This window comes from Pezoporus flaviventris, unplaced genomic scaffold (assembly GCF_033815535.1).
Source record: "Pezoporus flaviventris isolate CSIRO_AGI_PZ_B2104156 unplaced genomic scaffold, CSIRO_AGI_Pfla_v1 ptg000073l, whole genome shotgun sequence".
In the NCBI taxonomy this organism is placed as follows: domain Eukaryota; kingdom Metazoa; phylum Chordata; class Aves; order Psittaciformes; family Psittacidae; genus Pezoporus; species Pezoporus flaviventris.
The window spans coordinates 577,719-597,748 of record NW_026892621.1 but is presented as its reverse complement, the minus strand read 5'-3'; the positions used below and the strand labels follow the sequence as shown (position 1 = coordinate 597,748).

General features: G+C 43.6%; 1 protein-coding gene across 2 annotated transcripts in view; it reads left to right on the top strand.

The window, feature by feature from the left end:
- The window catches only part of FHIT (fragile histidine triad diadenosine triphosphatase), a 426,835-nt gene extending 407,068 nt beyond the window's left edge, over window positions 1-19,767 (top strand). The window contains exon 6 of one of the 2 annotated variants that reach the window (XM_061472872.1): window positions 19,224-19,767. The gene's annotated coding sequence lies outside the window, so the exon portion shown is untranslated. Of the gene's footprint in view, window positions 1-3,489; window positions 3,804-19,223 lie in introns of those variants that run through there. The other variant, XM_061472871.1, reaches the window with a different exon arrangement.
- Window positions 19,768-20,030: the final 263 nt, after the last annotated feature.

Below are 20,030 nucleotides of genomic sequence, written 5' to 3'. Positions count from 1 at the left end.
AAACCAATCCCATCACTTACCTTAACTTTAGGCAAGTATGATGGGATGGAATACAACACCTTTCTTTGATTGCTTTACTGCACAAAAAGCCCTCCTTTTATTGTACTTTAAACTGAATAGAACCACAAACTAATGGCTGTGCCTTGAAGTGAATCCAGAGTTGATCTGGGACACATGCCATGCAGTGAGGACACAATCTGCTCTGCCCCAGATGATGCTGTACCTGCAGTGGGGACCATAGCAAAGGTTGTGGCAGCTTTTTAGCAAGCAGACTCACCATGCATCACAGGAAACACAGCGTGCTGTAGGCTCTGGTGTGGGGAATGGGGGCAGGGGAAAGGGGTACAGGAGGAAGGGACCCCATCAGTGTCAGAGCCTTGCTTTATAAACAGGGAAATTTTTTTGAGTGCTTTACAAGAGTTAGACTCGGGGTAGTGAATGGTCCTGGGCTGAGAGGTCTTTATGGCTGCACTTAGGAGCTGTTTATGTATGATCCCCAAGTAAATACACATCCTAGTAGTCGGCTATGGATTTCTCTGCACTCCAAATTTAAGTGCTGTTAATTATATCCCCCACTCAGAAGCCTCCAAGAACTATTAATTAGAAATGGGGAGCTGATGGTTTGCTTGTCTGTGTGAAAATGTTATGACCTGCGAGTGAAATATAAGCTTCAAAAGAAACATGTTTCATGAAGGTCACCTTAGAAAAGCATCATTAACAACCTGTCAGAAGAGAATGCTTCAGTGTGACATTATGCTTTAAGTAGTTGGAAATAGCAAAGAGAAGATGGATCAGATCATAGGGCCTATGTATTCTTGCCCAAAGTTCTCTTTTTTTTCTGCAGTAAAGTACATATAATCTGTTTTGTGATTCCAGTGGGATGTGAGGGAAGTTAATATCAACAGAAATCCAACAGACAGAGATAATCTGGCCCTTGCTAGTATTTTTGAAGTGTGGAACATCCAGACCCACCACCTCTGTAGCAGGGAGAAGGTTTATGCACAGGAATTAAATTACCTCTTCAAGGGAAGATGTAAGCAGCCAGAAGTAGTGCAGGAATTGTGTACAACAGTAATACCTATCCTAAAAGACTTAAGGCAAAAGGCTTCCCTAAATAAATGTGGTGGGCTAATGCCTTCTCGTTGAAGCATATCCTTCTTATCCTTATGAAAACAAAGCTGTGATAGGGTTAGCTATAGTTATAAGTGTAATGTCTTCCTCTTGTTAGAGGCCAGCATAAGCATAATGTCCCCCTCACACCTATTCCAGGGCTCTGGAATTTTGAGGCTGTAAGTAGTACTGTGCTGAAAGTTATACACCTCATTATCTGGACTTCAGTTTCCCTATAGGTGGCCATTTAATTCAGCTGTCAAGAGTATGTGTATTCCATGCAGCACTGCTTGGATCCTGCAGTTATAGCTACAGTAGAAACGTCATGGCCAGAGACACAGACAAGACTGTACCACACAAGGCAAAGCATCAACTGTGTTACTGTTAGCAAAGACAGCTGACAGAGGGCCAGATGTTCTCTGAACTTGCACATCTGACAGCCTGAATGCTTACCTGTGCTGTCTGATCCATTCCTGATTCATCATTGAGCTTTATGTATGCCACACTGTATGAGAGGAAAATGGAGAAAGCCAAACATAACTGAAGGATGTTATGTCCCAGGATCTGGTACAGGACAGTGCTGAGCTTCAAATAAGGGTGATACCAACTGTGGTCAAGTACTTTTTTTTTTTACCCAAACCTGTGCTAAAATGACACTAATCTCTTGCCCTTAGAGCTGCAAAAGGATGCATGTACTAAGCAGCCAGGCCTGCATTCAAGCAGATTCACAAAACACGTGCCAAGTCATTTACAGCCTGCCATCAAACTGTCAGTCAATAAGGACATAAAATGGAAACTGTTGCTCAAAATGCCATTGGAAGGAGGAACATATGTTTCAGTGAGAAAAGACAATCAGACAAAGAAGTGGGTGGTTGGGGAGTTGCAGCCGAAACAACAGCAAGGATCCAAACCTCACTCACAGCCCCAGGGAACAAGTTTGGAGGCCCTACCCTTGTCTAACAGTTGTGTAACAGCTTTGTGTTTGATAAGCTGAAATAGTTTTCCAAATATTGAAGCCACCTCTAACCACGCTCTGAAGGTACAAAACTGAGGTTCCCAAACAAAAAGCCCGCTTCATGCTCAATTATTAGTAAAGGTTTGTATTGTTATCTTACTGCTGTAGCTGCTGCATAATAGAGCTGTCCAGAGAGCCACTCTAACCAGCAACTCAAGTGTGACCTCAGAGCTTGAAAGCTGCCTTTGTGTGAGTTTTGGTGTCCAGGCTGTGTAGGTGGAAGGGCATTAATAACTCCTCCAGTAAGTGGCTATTTGAAAAAGGAAGGGAGTGATGGACTTTGGAACATATTGAACTGAGCATACTTGAGACTCAGTTGTTTACCAGGATGCAGTCTGACACAGAAGGACAGGTATGTGCAGGGGTAAGCCCAAGTCTGCCACAAGCCTCCTGTTAATGGTGCAGTTACAGCTGGGCCATGAGTTTGTGCAGGGATTTCACAACCAGTTTTCATGTTGAAGTTGTCAGGCTCTCAGCATTTTTATTTCTCTGCTTCAGGAACACCTTCATATCTTATGTTACCTGTTACAGGTCTTTTACTAGGATGGACCATCAAGAGATGCATAAATTGGAGCAGACATGGGAATACCCTATTCATGGACATACCCCATTCATTATTCTCCAGCATGTGAGACTGGGGGCATTTTCAGGGCAATGGTCCCAGATCACTGGTGTGCAATACCTTGGCATTAGGTAGAGTCCCACCACAGGGTCAGGATGGATGAGGGTACACAGATGATGATCTTGAAAGAGCATTTGCAGGAGCTTATATAAGAGATCATGTGCCCCCAAAGACTCTTGCATGAGATTATTACAGCAAGATTGATTTGAAGAGTAAGAAGCTGGATTTGATGACGCAGGATGTCCTTTCTAATCCTTTGTTCCTATGCCTAGTGGTCAGCAGAGCTGCAGACTGGGCTGTCTTGCTCAGGGACATCAGAGAAGTGGCTTCACTGCATGTTTGTTTTCTCTAAAATGATCCTGACCTCCTTTGGAGGGTGTTTTGTGGGTTAGGAGTGAAACGCAGGCATTTGTATTGTCTGGAAGTGAACTTTGTTAAAAAAGATAATAAATCCAACAAATGCTTCTTGCTTTTGCTCTGATACGTAATTTTAGGATAGTTGTGTGCAAGGATTTCTTCCTTTCTCTATTGCATTGGCTATAATAGGAGCTGAAATGTGTTGTGTGTGGATTTAATGCTGAACATTTCCTTCTGCTTATGCTTCTTGCTGTCAGTGTTTCCTATTGGCACATACTAATGAGCACCTAACTTGTTAGCAATAAACAGCCTTACCTTTTGCCTTACTAACAAAGATCAAAGATACTATTATATGTAACTGTCTGTTATGTTTGTTATTTCTCAGGTAACAAAGTGTTTGTAAAACATCCTGTGCCATAAGAAACTCCCCAGGAAGACAGGCCTTGTGCTCCAGTTCTCGGTGACCCTGGAGCTGCCCCTGAACAACTTAATGATTGTCTACAAATATGGGAATTTTCCATGACCAATTTTATTGGACGTTTGGTTATCGCCAAGGTTGAATTTCAACTAAAACAACTAAGAGCACCGAGTCACAATATCGCTCTGAGTAGTAACTTGTATCTTTCTAATTGTGTATTTGGGAAGGAATCTTTTTAAATTGTCCTTTGGCCTAAATTGAAATAAAGTGCTAGCAAAATCTGGTAGCTACTGTGTTTAGGCACATTACAAAGTGTCGACTCTATTTGTGCTTTTGATTCAATTATTGTACGTGGGCTGTTATATCATAGAGAAATTAGATCTTTTAGCAGAATGATAGTTCCTAAAAACCAAGTCTTCTTTACAGACTAGCAAAGATAAACTTGGACACCTGCAGTTTTGTCAGGTAAGGTACTGTAATAAGAAATGTATAACATCCTATGTTCTTTCTTTTCTCTTATTTTAATACATTGTTACAATGCTTCTGGACTTCAAGGTGATAGAGAACACTTCTGCCAATCAATATGTAGAACTGCTAATGGGATAGTAATCACATTAAGGTTAGACAAGCACAAATGTCCTGCTTGGAGCAGAAAGCTACCTGAGTGGGAGCCATTCATGTGGAATGCTCCCTCTGCAAGAAATGTTCAGAGCCCTGCACAGGGAGAGACCCACCATGGGTTAGTTGTTCATTGCTAACATGTAATGAAGGAAAAGAAGTCAAACAACAGATGGAAGGGAGAAGAAATTAGTCTGCAAGATGCGCATGAAAAGAGCACCCATAATCTTGCTCTTAAATTGCAGAGAAGTGACAACCAAAGCTTTCTGTGTGTCATGAACTCAGAATGGAAAACAAAATGCTCCAAGTCTTTAAATAAGAGCCATCCTGAGAGCAGTTTAGGATGCAGAGTCTACCTGAAGGCTTGAGGAGGTCAGGATCACGTCCAGACCAGAGCCTAGGAGTGCTTTGCATGCTGGAAGCAGTATGGTGAATTCTAGAGGAAATATAAATGCTCCACAATAGCCTGTCCCTGAAGGGTTGCAGCCTGACCTGAGAAAGTAGGAAGATGCACAATGAATAATTTTTCTTAAGTCTCTCTGCTATGTACTGCAGAGGAATTCTGTCCATTGGTTTGAAGTCTTTGTGCTGTCAAATATAAACATATGCTGTCAAATATAAACATATAAACAGAATTGCTGATGTTTGATTCCAGATTTTACTGTGATGCTGTTAAAATACTGCTCCTGAAAAGCCACTATGAGTCAAAGAATTACCATAGTCCAGTGTGGCCACCAGTATCTTCCATTAGTTTTATAACCTCTACATTTTTTTACAAGAGCTATCTCTTCATTTATGAAGAGTAAATGAAAAGTCTGTTTTGATGGTGCCTGTGCTTTTTGGACCCTGAACTCAGCTCTTGTGAGACCTCACCTGGAGCATTGTGTGCAGTTCTGGTGTCCTCAACATAAAAAGGACATGGAACTGTTGGAACAAGTCCAGGGGAGGGCCATGAGGACGATCGGGGACTGGAGCACCTCCTGTATGAAGACAGGCTGAGAAAGTTGGGGCTGTTCAGCCTGGAGAAGAGAAGGCTGCGTGGAGACCTCATAGCAGCCTTCCACTATCTGAAGGGGGCCTATAGGGATGCTGGGGAGGGACTCTTCATTAGGGACTGTAGTGACAGGACAAGGGGTAATGGGTTAAAACTTAAACAGGGGAAGTTTAGATTGGATAGAAGAAGGAAATTCTTTCCTGTTAGGGTGGTGAGGCACTGGAATGGGTTGCCCAGGGAGGTTGTGAATGCTCCATCCCTGGCAGTGTTCAAGACCAGGCTGGACAAAGCCTTGGGTGATATGATTTAGTGTGAGGTGTCCCTGCCGATGGCAGGGGGGTTGGAACTAGATGATCTTAAGGTCCTTTCCAGCCCTAACTATTCTATGATTCTATGAAATGAAGATGAGGGAGCAAGAAGTGTCAAAGAAGGTGAGCAGACAGGATGGTCCGAGGTGCTGGTGAATGAGCTAACACACACAGTTGTCCTTTTTTGCACTGTAGTATTTAAAGTAGCTGTGATTTCACATAGAAGGAAGACAACAGATTTGCTGCTGGGGACATACTAAAAGGAAAACCTGAGCATCACTTACATGTGCAAGGTATTTCCAAACCTCCTGCGTAGTGGTTTCCTATTAAGTATGGAATATTCTGTATTAATTCTGTAGCCTATGATGAACGGGTGCTGTGCCAACCACTTTGCATGGGGACTGCTGTGCAGATGAGTGCTGAGGTGGATGGAAGATTTCATTTGTGTAAATGAGGAGGCCGTTATCACAGCACTAAAGGTCGTCTATTTTAAAAAAAGCCTCCTGTGGCATTATGCACAAAACAGCCTATTCATGCAGCATGAAAATATTTGTGTGCTTCACTCCAGCTTAAAAAGGGAATTTGCAATAGATGAGGGACATGAGAAGGGGTTGGAGTAAGAAATAAGGAGAGATTGGAAAAGGCAGATCACGAAATATGTAACATCCTGCAGCAGTATGTGGAGTAACCCACCCCCCCCCCAAGACATGAGGATGGCAACTGGATCAGTTATACACTTCCTATAGACAGGCAGGGTGCTGCGTACAAGCATGGAGTTGCAGGAAGAGTGAGGATATGCTGTGCATATCCTCATTGACCACTGATGGTCTTTGTAACCAATTTTGTCCTTTGCGACCTCAATCGATTGCCCTTGCTGGGGTCATGCCCAGGGCTTGTCTTTGGGCTGGGCAGTGCTGCAGAGTGCTAAGCACCTCCACCAGAAGCAGAAAACAAAGATCTGCTTGCAGTAGGGCAGGTATTCTACAGTGCTTTCAACAAAGGCTGTGAGTACAGCATGAGGATGTTTTTTAATTGCCTTCCACTAATTCAGCATCCGTCTTGCTCCAGATGCAGATGCACCAGGCCCTGGTCCTCCATGGGACAACCAGTGCCCCCCCAGGTAGCTCAAAGGGGCTTGTGTGGTGACAGATCAATAGGCTAGGGATGTGCCACATCAGCTCCTTGAAGTCTTTGTGTGGTATTTCTGAAATTGGCTCCATGCTGCTTCTAACCTCCCCCAGCACACATGCACCCCACCCCCCAGATCTGAGGCTCTCATTTGATCCTGTGCTAAAATAACACAGTGGTTTTGGTTTAATTAATGTTGCAGAGAGGGGAAAAATGACCGTTCGGTCTTTTCAGGAGCCTGACTTGGCTACAGAGTCAGGATGACATCTAACACAGAAACTCCTGGCTGCAACAGGGCAGGGAGCCAAGGTCAGCTCCTGAAATGGAACTGGGGACTGAGCCCCCATGAAATAAAAGCACCTGAATCCATGTGGGAACTGGGGTTTCTCTCACACCGTAGCTGTAAAAAGCAGTAAGGATCATAATGTCCATGTAGCCACAGAGCCTAGGAAAATCTTTCAAATACACACATAGCGACAGCCATAAAAGTACTTAATTCTTCTCTCAGCTTTCTGTGTCCTCCCAGCCACTCCCCACCTCTAGTTGTCACTGCAGTCAACAGCTGCTGAAAAAGCCTTGTCTGATTCCTGCATCTGGTTCCTAACATACCGGCCAGCAGCACTGTGAAGGAGAGACCACTGGTGCTCATGTAAGCTGTCCCGTGTGTTGGCAGGGCTCCGAGTCTGAGAACAGAGTGATGTGTTCCAGCACTTGTGAAATTTCTGAATAATCAGCTCATCAAAAAATACCATGCAGAGTTCCCTTGTACTCCTCTCCAACTTGCCACCTCTCCTGCCAATAGCTCTGTAGGGTGACCACGGCTTGGCATAGCCATTAGCAGAGCTCTTCACAATCACTCATGAATAGAGCTGGCTGGAAAACACAATTTTTCTTCTTAACAAAAAGAAAGGCTTGGTGGAGCAAGGGGGATATTTGGCTTGGCATTTCAGGATGAAGGTTTACCCCACTGCTCCCTCTAGCACCCTCTTCTGCTCCCCCCTGCACCCCATCATTCTTCCTTCCTACCTCATTTTTTAGAAGGTAATTCCAAGAAAACAGAAATTGTTACTTTAAGTGGAAAGTCATTGGATGCTGCTTGATCTTGGGGACTTCCTCCTGGCCCCCAAGGCTAGGAGTGTTGCTAGAGGATGGGCACCAAACTGCTGGCACTGGGACTCCTAAGTAAGTTGTCCTTGGACCTCCACTTTTTGCTGCCACTGCCCAAGTTCTTTAAAGTTTCTTCAAGATACTCCCCTCCTCAAGCAGCTCCAAAACCTGCTGTTTAGGCATCTGGGAGCTAGTGCCCATATCTTTGTTCATGGAGAGATGGTAGGTTCTGGAAATGGTTTGAGGTAAACCCAACTAGCTGGCTCGTATTGCTGGCTTATTTCATATGCTCCTCTGGCGCTGGGTTGCCTCCAGGCATATCCCTCTGTGCTTTCCCTTCCTTTTGGACATATGTTTCTCTCTATCACAGGTGATCATTGCTTTGGCTGGGAAGACCAGACTTTCTTCCTGTGTCCTCTAATGATGCTCAGAGCTGAACAGCAGGGAGGAGGGCAGGCTGGTTGCAGACCCTGGCCTTAAGGCAGGCAGCAAGTAACAAATTGCTGCAGAGGAAGGACTTGCAAAAATCAGTGGTTAGTGCATTAGGATTAAAGCTGTAGCATGAGAGCCTTATACAGCCAGGATTATTAATGTTTTTTAGGCCTGTGGTAGCTTCATTGACTGTGACACTTGGTGCAAGGTGGGCTTAGTACTTGTGTTCCTTTACAAACCCTTGTATGTGCAGAGAGGACACAACTGCATCCATCAGAGACGTGGCTCCAGTGCAGCTCTCAGGTGCTGCCTATCCTGACCCAGCTGCAGCGCATTTACTCTTTTCTTCTTTACGTGTGTCACTCTATCTTGTTCTCCTCAAGCTTTTGTCATCCCTTTTGTCACCATAGTGACAGGAAACGAGTGATGATTGCTGGAGTAATTTTCCATATTAGCTACCACTGGCCTTTCAGCCTAAATCAGTGCTTCATTTTCCCAGGTTCTGGCTGAGCCCCAGAACACTGGCATTAAAAAGCAGCATTGGAGGGGACTTGGCACACTGGGTGCTGCCAACTCTCCCCTGGGCCAGCCTGGGCAGGGACAGGGCCTTCATGTCACTGCAGGTCCCACCTCTACAGAACAGGTATCTGCAAAGAAAAGGGGAAGAAAAGAAACTGCTTTTGCAAAGGCTTCTCCCTGAGTTTATTAGCTGTAAGTCTCATGGTCTGTCAAACCAAGAGTTTGTGTGCTTCTGGCTGTTTGGGGGCATGGGAGTGTCTGCAAGGTGCATTGGAAGAGCTCCCCAGAAGTAAGTGCTTACTCTGACCCATCTATCCCTGACTCTGCACAGCCTCTTGCAGAACCTGGTTATTCCCAGGGAGCCCGACCCAGATCTGCAACCAAACCTGGGCTCACAAAGGGGCAAGGCAATGGCTCTGTACTAACAGGCTTCATCAGTCGTTAAGTGCATCCCAGAGAGACACACAGTATACACACACACATACACACAAATACATACCTAGAAATCAAGATCATTAAGTACACAAATACACTTAAACAACAAACTACTGAAAAGCAGAGAAAAGTCACAAAATGTGAAATGAAAGCTGCTCTTCTGTTCTCTCTTTACCTGCCACAGAGGAGGATATATTAAGAAGAGTCAACCTTCATTTCAAGCACGCTGCCTTTTGTCCTCCTATCACAACATTAGCATTATCCCCACATAATTTTGTGTATTTAATTTTACAATAGACTGTGCCAGTGAGTGCTGCCTGTAAATATTTGATCACCACCGTTCCTCCAGGATTATCTTATCAAGAGTAAAGATATTAAAATAGAAATCTTGTCATGTTACTGCTTTTATACTTCCAGACTGAGAGTTGATTGACAGAACATGAACTGCCTGAACTAGCTCTAAAGTGTCTTTTCACTGAGAGCTTTAATGCCAGAGGCTATAGGAAAAAAACAGTTAGGTAGTCATTGGAAACTAATGCCTTGCTGTAGTTACAGAGCTTTTCTACTTAAGATTAAAAAATATGAATCTACTAGGGGTATTTTTACAAGTGTAAAACGATGTTGCTCTTTTTGTATCTTTCTGCCATCTCTAATGAGCCTTAGAATGAGCTTTCCCTTTCCTTCCTGCACTTGAATATTAGATGCAGCCTCACTGCAGCTCACAGACACGAACTGAAGTTTTGCAAGAGTAAGCTCTTGACTTGCCTAACCTACAGAATTTCTTTTTGGTGATAAAACGGAGTGTGAGCCGGGACTGAATGTTCCTGCCTAGCTTGAAATATCAAACTGCTATAGACAAGTCAAGGTTTCTATTTATGGCCAGTTAAAAGACACACCAGTAATGCTGTTTTAATGTTACAAAATTGCTCTGAAATTGTCATGTGTCTGAAGAGCACCATGCTGCAAATGCATAGCCAGTCCCTGAGGGCTTACTCATCCTGTGCTCCAGCACAAATCAATGCGAGTTTTTGCTGGAGTAAGGACCCAAGTGCCAATTCAGGGAAGTACTTGAGCACAAGCAAACTTTAATCACAAGCTTGTGCTCCTTAGAAATCAATAAAAACTGTGGTGAGAGGATGGCAAGGGGTGTGTGTCTTGCAACCCAGGCAGGCAATGGGCCAGCAGTTCCCAGCATCCTGAATAAATCTGGCTTTGTTCTGTCATGATCCCTGAGGGCAGGAGGGGGTGGTTAGTTCACAGATCTGTCCCATTACAGTGGTGGCTACAACTGTAGAAAGTGGTGTTAAATCACCCAAGGCCTTCAGGGTGGTATCAGTAGTGTTTATTGCAGGAGGTTGGAGTGGCCAGAGATGGTGCAACCTGGAGCACCCTTTAGCCAGATCATTCCTCCCACTTCAATGGGAACAGTAACTGTATGAAATGAAAATAATTAGACATTAAGCAGCCTATTGTTGAACTGACATGAAAGGGATTAACACGGGTGGCTCCCATTAACAGCAATGGGTGGTCCCCTCCATTCTTTCCCTGGGCTCTGAATGTAGAAAAGCTTAACATGTCACTTAAGGAAGGGTTTTGTTCAGAGAGCCTAGTATGTTCGATTAAAATATACTGGTGTGTCATCAGCCATTAACTGTCTTTGCAATAACTGTAATTAAACAAATACCTCTGAAAGGAGATCTTTCCAGATGAATTCTGACATGACATGAGAGCAGGAATTTCACAGATCTCCGGTGTGGGTTTGTTTTATGTTGCCGCAGGAATCCCTCAGCCACTGGGAGTTTTTGTTTCCCTGCTGCTGGAATGAGGATGGCTCAATGGCCCACCAAGGGCCACTGATTTCCATGTAGGTAGATGGCATCCCTTCTTTGGGCATGTTGGGAGTGAGCTGAGCACCAGCAGCACCAAATGTTTGGCAATTCTGGGGGAATAAAACCAGATGGGCAATTTTCTCAACCAGGCAGTTCACTTACAGAAACATCATTTACCAAGTTCCACTTTGGGCCCCTGGAATGAGAAATGGAGAATGAAAGGGAAAGTTAGCTGTTTAGCAAATTCAGAGGTTTTACAGAGTTCAGCAGCTGGTGGCCTCCAATTCAATGGGCAGAGTTAAAAGCCATGCACCCTGCTTTGAAAACTTGCTCCAAAGAGCCTGAAATGGAGAAAAATCCCAACCAGCTAGACTAGTGCAAAGTAGAGGAAGGAACTGAAGGAAGCAAAAGGTACTTACCCGAGCCAACTATTCTAATCATATACACACAGCAGACAAACGGTGATAGCAATTGTTGGTGCTCCGAGAGAGATAGCAGGGAAATGGAGATACAGTAGAAAATAACACCTATTAAGTAGTTGTTAGTATTAATTATGCTGAAGAAGGGGGTGGGTATTTACATCAATCAGAAATCAGGCAAGCAGAGAGATGGATGACAGCAAGGAGAAGTGTAGCAAGAAAACCTAGAGAGCAGTTGTGATGGGTTTCCCTGGTAGGTGTGAACAAGGAGGTGCTGAGCCAGGTGTGATCAAAGTAAGTTTCACCCAGTCCTGAAAAATCCTCTCACTGGGCACTATTAGTCAGTTTCCCACGCATTTCTGAGGTATTCAATTAATCCCCATCTTCTGCAACATATCCATACTGTTAGATAGTCAAATCATGAAAATGGGATTCACTGAAATCCCAGAGGAGGAGAACTGTTGGATTTCCTTTATATGCAAGATTGGTTAGGGATTTCAGGTTAATCTTGCTTGGTAAATTATGTTGCATTTTATCCCATTTACCTTCATGTCTCTCTAAATGGTCTTTCAGAAAACTCCCACCAAGCTCTTGAGTATTGGCTCCTGGACACTTAGCACGCCACTCTTAAATACATGCACTAATATCCCACACTCCACATACACAGTCCCTCCCCTGAGCTGATATACTTGTTAAGCACCTACATTTGGGTCTACGGGCTACATCCTTTAAAATTGTAGGACAGAGACTGTCGGGTTTATTTGGCACCTAACAGTGCCCATGAGCAGAAAGTGGACAAAGTATGTAAATACCTAAAAATCATCCTGTTCCAAGTTCCCACTGAGCAATCGGGAGCCATACCTAACTCAGTGTGGGAAGAGGAAGAGGGCACGTAGCATTATGCTTGCCCATGGCCTCCTGCCCTGTAGTACCAGCCAGCATCCCTCCTGTTTTCTCAGTCTTTCTCCTACCCTGTGCATGCAGAAGTTGTGCATTTGAATAGTCTCCTAGGTCTACTTAAGGAAGTCCTTTCCTCCTTTCCTTTCCTGAGCTATAACACACTGCTTGCCTTGTTGCCAGGGCTTTCTTCTTCATGTCACTTTTAGATTCTGCTAATTCTTGGTTATTCTAAGAAGCCATTTTTTCATCCAAGTCTGCCTCCAGCTCCTTCCTAAAAGTTTTTTCCCCTTAAACTGAGAGGCATGTTCCAGCTCTGAAGCAGGTGGCCTGTCTCTGGCTGCTCGCTGTGCAGTGATGCAGATGGCAGCATTGCACAGCTCCTTGGGTGATCAAGCACTTTAGGAATTTCAAGCCAACAATGTACCAAAAAAAGGGAGTGAAAATCCCACCTGTTTCCAAATCAAGAGAACAACTTTAGCTAACTGCACACAAGCAAAACCATTGCACTGCCTTGAGTCTGCACAGATGTTTGTGCCCCAGCTAGACAGTTTTCCAGGTACTGCTTGCATCCTCAGCCTCCTCCAGCAGCACTCGCAAGCTCCCCTGAGTGCCGTAACCAGAAGGGAAGGGAACACTGAGTCCCAAACCTCTCCTGGCACAAACCAATCTGCACATCATAAACAAACCATCAGTATCTGTGCAATAAACACTAAACAGAGGGTTTCTAGTCAAGTCCAGCAGCCAAGAAAAGCATCTCTTTCCACTCTTCAGTCTTGTCTCCAAAGCCATCACTGCTGGCCCTGGAGCAGGGCTCTGGCTCCTCACCGTCATCAGCCAACTCTCTGCAGTGACATTATGTAATGACAACGATTTTCAGTAAAACAATAGAAGAAAATTAACAGTTGCAAGACAGCAAACCATGTGTGTGCACCTGAGCATCTCTCTTGGGACAAGCTTCAGCACACTTCACGTTTGTCAGGTCTAAACACAAGCAGATGCCTGGAAATGCTGACAGGGGTGGAGGGAGCAGAATGGAAAACCTGTCCTTTCCCTACAGAGTGGCATTAAGGGACAGAGCAACAAACGCAAATGATGATGCACAGGCTCAAACCAAGCTGCTAGAGGCAGTTCATCGCACATTGCTAGACAGGAGGGACAAGAGCAGCAGCACAGGCACTGCACAGCCCATAGGACCAGGGGCCTTCCGCCATACCTTCTGGGCAGGTGACATGGCCAGTGTTGAGCAATCACATGTATTAGCTGGCTAGGGATATAAACACAGCTATAGAGTGTATTCAGGCATTTACATATAAAGGTCTTTGTATATATAAGAAAAAATTACATTTTAGATGTTTAAAATGTGTGTATATATTTACATGCACATATATATATGCTGGTTATATATGTAAAGATGTTTTAAAATAAATATCTTTATATACATACACACACACACACATTTACACATGTGTGTATATATATATATACACACACACACACACACACACACACACACACGTTTAAGACCTTCCTATATATTGGCATAATATATGCATTTACATAGATATTATATCTCTTATACATGTATATAAAAGTCTACCTGTATGGTTGTGCATGTATATACATATATTTGAGTACGTATATATGCATATATAAAATCCATATAATAGCTATATGTATAGACTTCAAACATTAAATTATATGTATAATATGATGCATATTATCTATACCAAGTGTAATTCTATAATTATAAATATATTATAATTTTATGCTATTCATTATGTATATATGTATACATTTATGCTGTTATAATTTTGACATATATTTAGAATACATGCTTTTAAAGGTCTTTAAAAAAGGTCTAGTTATGTAAGTACAATCAGCACATATATATGTGTAATGGTACACATTTATACATACATTTTTATGCATACCTATGCATGTGAATGACAAAATAAGTAAAACCACAGACTCAGGTCTATGGCATTTCAGCTGCAGCCCCTGGGTATGCCTGAGGTAAGGCAAGGAAATTACTCCAATAACCTGGCAGCTTTTTCATGAAAACTCTATTCCCCAACTGCTTTCATTTAAGCAGCGCTATTTTAATAATACTTCCCTATTGCCTGGCAAATACAAATGTGAATAGATAGTAGATAGTATCCTCTAATGGTCCCAGAAAACACTGGGATATATATGGCGATATATATACACACACACATATGGCAGAGTGGGGTGTGTACCTACATATACATGCTTATTATGTTGTCTACACACAAGTACACACACCCCCCAACTTACATTTCTTATTTCTCTGTGGCCCATCAGAAGGAAGAGCTGCTCAGGTGGGGCTCTCTGAGGCTGGGCTGACACAAACTATGTAGAAAACCAACAACCCATCACTGAAGATTACCTAAATTGCAGGAGAAGAGGAATACTGTTTCTCCCTGTAGCTCTGTGTAGTTTTATACATGAAACATGAATCTGTAGTTGTAAGTGAAGTCAGGTAGAACTGGATAAAACTCCTGCAATAGGTACACAAGAGCTCCCATTGACTTACGAGATGCCTGGAGCTGAAAAGCCAGCGCTGGGATGTGATGGCAGGTGAGAAAAGTGGCTGGAATGCACAGGGCATCCTCCTGCTTTGTGCCAGGAGAAACCACGTGAATGTGGACACCCCTTTTACACATTTTACCTTTAAATCTGGTGGCTGCCACATTTGTGCATGACAAGTGTCCTGACTGACACCTTCCCTTCCCTTTCCCACTGCCAACCTGGACAGGAGATGTGATGTCTGTCTGTCCAGCCCCTGTGCATCCCAGAGCTGCCTGCTCACACATGCATCCATGGTCAGGAAGCAGAAGTTGTCATGCTGTGTCATTTCTCTCCTTCTCCAACACAGGGATCCTGCTGAAAAGAAGTGAAGAAATAAATAACATCAAAACCCTGCCATCAAAACCTTGCCAAGCAAACTGACGTGTAGCAAAAAAAAACAGCTGAGGTGAGGAGAAAAGCCTGGGTGGGTAGTTACTTCAGTTGTGTATCTTTTTTAGGGTGAGCCTTTCTGTCTCTCCAGCATAAAAGCACTTCCAGACAGATTACTAAAGCACCCGGAAAAGTATTCCCCACCTCTTTTCTATCTCCCAGAACTGCATCCCAAAGAGCAGCAGCGTTTAGGCAAGCATTTTACCACCTTCAACTCCAGCAGCAGGAGGAGTGCAGGCAAGGGTTAAGTGACAGCTTATTTATTGTTGATAAGGATGTGCAGAAGCCTGGAAGATCTCTTTTTTTTTCCAGTTTTCACTGGATGACAGACATTTACAGGCAGTTCTGCTGTCCCTGGGAACGTCAGTGTGAAATGGAGAACCGGTGGCATTTACAGATTGAAGTTTCTCCTTGTACTCAATGACAGAATAAAGGGCAAGAAAGAAAACAAGCCCAAACCCACGTGTGTTTTTAACCACCAGCATCTCCAGCCTGGTTTTATGCCAGCTCTAACTCTGGCTGGTTAAACTCACTGCACTGTTGCAGCGAAAGGCAGTTTAAGCTGATGCTACTGGACAACAGTGCAGAGTGCAACTCTGCTCAGAACTATTTCTCACCTGCTTAATTATATCCCGCACTTAGAGTTTCACAGAGAACAGATGTGAAGGCTTACCTTGGGACAGATACATTATGTATACAGCATTAACTTCACACCCATACGGTCCCCATTTTAATTACACAGCCAGTCGGGGACCCAGGATAGTTTGCTGGCAGAGCAGTTGGTTTCATTAGCAATTCCCAAGACCTCCGCTGTCTGTGAGCATCCTCACCCATGCAGGCTGAGCTGCGCTGAGGATCCATCCCATGGGAAGCAAGGGTGAGCCATGCACTGCCTGACCTCTGGGCTGTGCCCCTCAAAATCACCAAAAGAGCAGCTGCTGGTTCACACCTTTTACAAACTCCAGCCTGAGATTTAACATAAACACAAGTATTTTGGAGAAAAGCCTTAATGTGATGTGAAATGTGAGGCCAAAGGATATCAAAAGACAACTTGAAGGTACAGCGCTATAGCAGTGTGTCTGATCTCTGACCCCGTCAAGGAAACATCAATATGACAGGTCCCCACAGGCTGCGTCTCTCTGCTAATAAAAGCTTTTTAGCAACACCCAGAGAAGGGGTTTGATCACAGCTTCTCACTGGGTTTAATAGGAAGTGAAGCACAAGGTAGCATTTGGGTTTGTCATACCATTTGAACTGACATAAGCAATGCCCTTATGTTTTGTTAGATCCACAGGAACTCCAAAAATTCCTCCAAATTTTAACAGATCCAAAATTGGACTAAAATCTTGCTTGTGCTACCATCACTCTAAGATATCTAATCTTAGATATCATATCTTTACGATATCTGATCTCTCTCTAAGAGAGCAGCATTTTCTCCATCAAGCCCCACTGCATCAAAGCCAGGCAAGGAAACAGTTTCTGCACTTCTCCCTCCCCAAGATGAACATAACGAAAGGCCATTTCCTTCTTTTCCCTTTGCATCTTTTCCAGGGAGCAAACAGCTCCACTGAACCCTTTCCCCACAGCCACCTTTCATTAGCTGGGCTGCCCTTCTCCCTTCCCACAGCGCAGCCACACAGCCCTCCAGTTCCAGCCCAGCAGAGAAATCATCAATATACATATACCAGATGAAATTAAAGTTGCCCCTGTGAGTTATTCTGTGACACAAGCTCGCATCGGTGATATTAAATCCTATTAATTAATATTTAATTAATTATTTTCCTTGCGTAAAAACAGTGTTACTGGGATGCCTCAAGATATTACAACGTTCACAGTTACAAAAGCTGCATATTTGTTAGGAGCAGCATGACAAATCTGTCGCTGTTAGAACTGCTCTACCAAGACAAGAAAAATCCTGAATAAACTCTAATAGGTCAACAATTTGCCAGAAATATCAGCTGAATCAGGAGCCTGAGGTTTCATCTTACTGGAGCATTACTTGCTATGTGCACAAAGAGCCTTATCTCAGCAGAACACTGAACGTTACTTACCAAAGGGCCAGCAAGGCTCATGTTTTGCTAACTTCCACTCATTTGAGCTTAATTCTTTGCTTAGTTATATCTCATCTGCTTTTTGAACAGGGAAACAGAAAAGCACAAGGTGTGACAGACAAACTTTGCCTCTTTGAAGTGAAGAGGACCTTTGCAGTGGCATTTGAAGAAGAACTGGGCAAAGCTCATCTGAAGTGTCCGACTTTCAGCAAATATGGTGCTTAACACTCATCCCTTGTGATGCAGAAAGTACAAGAACACTTTTCTGTTTGTTTCTGGTTGTTGGGACAATGCTCTTCCAGACAGCAGTGCTTTGGGGAGGGCTGCACAGTGGTGATGTCTTTGCTGTGTGGTGGCACAGACAAGGGGATACAGGAGATCGAGTGGTCAGACGTGGTGAGCATCCTGGGTTGTCTTATTTCTGCAGGATACAGCACTGCTTGGTCCACAGTTGGTATAAATGGGTCAGTCAGGCTTTTGGTCTCCATCCCTACCAGAGTGACTGCTGCTGACATTTATTCAGGTGGTGACCTTTTCAGTGGCCTTAGGAGACCTGGGAGGTGAAGCTCCCAAACAAAAGCCTTGGTGGCCTTTTGAAAAATTCATCTCTCCCTGCTGAAAACAGAAGAGGAAATAAATACAATAAAATACTCCCTTACTGAAGTTGTTCTGCAATGAGTCAGTTGCTGCCAGACAGGAGATGGGCCAGCATCCCTCTGTTCGCTGCAGTGATTTGACTAATTACTTCTATCTGCTCCAGAAGAGCAGCCTCCTACAGCCTTTCTGCTGTCTGGGTCCTGTCTGTCAGCAGCAGAGAAGTGGGTAGTGATGGGAAACATCGCCCTTCTGGTTTGGGTGGTGGCATTTTGCCTGTTCCTTACTGCAGCTGGGTGGCAGGTCCAAAAATCAAGAGCTCCTACTCAGAGAGAAGCTGAACCCTTGAAAGCCAGGGCTGGGTAGACTGGTTATTTTGGGGTCGGCATGCAGGTGCTCACATCTTCCCGGCGTGGAGTGGTTGCCTATGTCACCATATGCCCCTTGGATGTGTGGGGTGGGGTGACAGACCCTGTGGGGACAAGGAGGTGGACAGCGCAGCCCAGTGGAGCAGTTGGAGCCTCCATGCGAATTAAAAGGTGCAGGCACGCAGTCAGACATCACGCTTCAAGGAAAACAGCACTGAGTTTTAAGGTGGTATTTTCTTTCTGCGTGAGGCTGATGAGTTCTCCTTCAGGATTTGGGGACTGAACTGCCATAGACCTCACTCAAAAACGTTGCCCAGTCGGGCAGTGGGTCCACATTCTTCCAGCTCTTGCAAAATGCTGCTGTCTCCTCCGAGCTGCTAAACAGGGCCCAGGACTTCTGCAACTGTTACTTAGAGGCAAATGCTATTAAAGTAAATGAGAAGAACAAGGCAGCCGCATACACAAACTGATTATATTTTTACACTTGTTTAAAATCACAAGTGTGATTTTTAATTATAGTGGATCAAAGAAAATAACCACATTAATCCAGTGTAATCACGCGCAAGCTGAATTGTTAGCGACATTGTATTTAATTGGCAGTAAGCTCAGGCAACACTAAATACAAATGAAAAACACTGACACATTCTGAAGACTAATTAATATGACAGACTGATAGGAAGTGCATTGTTTATTACTACTAATTTCCAGTAGCTGGTTCAACACCATTTTGTTACCATGATCCCCTGTGCTGTGTCCATCAGTGCATGATATTTAAAAGGAAAATTAAACATGATTCATTTTAAGGAGGAACAAAGGAGTTAAAAGATAATTAAATTACGTATTTCAAAGACCAAGCTGCAGATAAAGAGCTTTAAAGTATAGAATTTCTCTCTTTCCAACTACAAGTCCCCTTGATATGTGCACATATTTTACATTAATGTGCTACACCAGTGACAGAAGACACTTTTCCCCCCCGTACATTTTAATGCAGTTAACAAATGGTGATTTTTTTTTTTCCAGGGGCTGACACAACAAACAGGGGGATTACCCTCAGGACCCTGCTCAAAAACAGCAGGTCATTGGAAGAATTTCCCTTGGCTCCAGTGGGGTTCCAATCACATTCTAAGCTTTCAGATCAGGACTTGTTATCTTTCTTTTTAGCCTTAGAAAATACCTAGCAGAAATGAAAAACATCCATCCAGGTAAAGTTTTTTAAATAGAGTGTCCTTAAAGTATGCTAAAGCTTTCCAGAGAGTCACACACTTTAACATCCTCCTACCTGACTGCACTATCTTCCACTTGGCTATGGACTCTAATGGCACATATTTGTCACACCTTGTTACAGCCTTGGTCAATAGGATAATAGAATAATCAATCATCTATATGTTAGTGTGAGACATAATAAATAAAGTGCATAATAGTCAAACAGGTCTTCACCAAGGAAAAGTTGAACAGCTACAGTGGTTGTCAATGGTAAACTGCCTATGATAAGTATGCAAACATTGACCCCAAGTGTTACGCTGAGAACATGGAAATTAAAATCATCTATCTTACTCGATTCAAAGCCTCCCAGATAACAAGGATGGTATTTAAGGAAAAACGTGGCTGGACTTGGATTGCTTCTTTCTGTTAGATGAAAATTAAATGAAGCCAAAATTTGGAAAATACTGGTTTAATTAAAGATACTTCACCAGCTCATAAATGATACATTCTCCATCCGGTTGCGAAGTGTAAGTTTGAGATGAGGTGTCAGAGCTGCAGAGGATTCCTAAAGGTTAGTTCCCATTTATGTGCTCTATAAAAGGAGACTTCTGGAAATGAAGGACT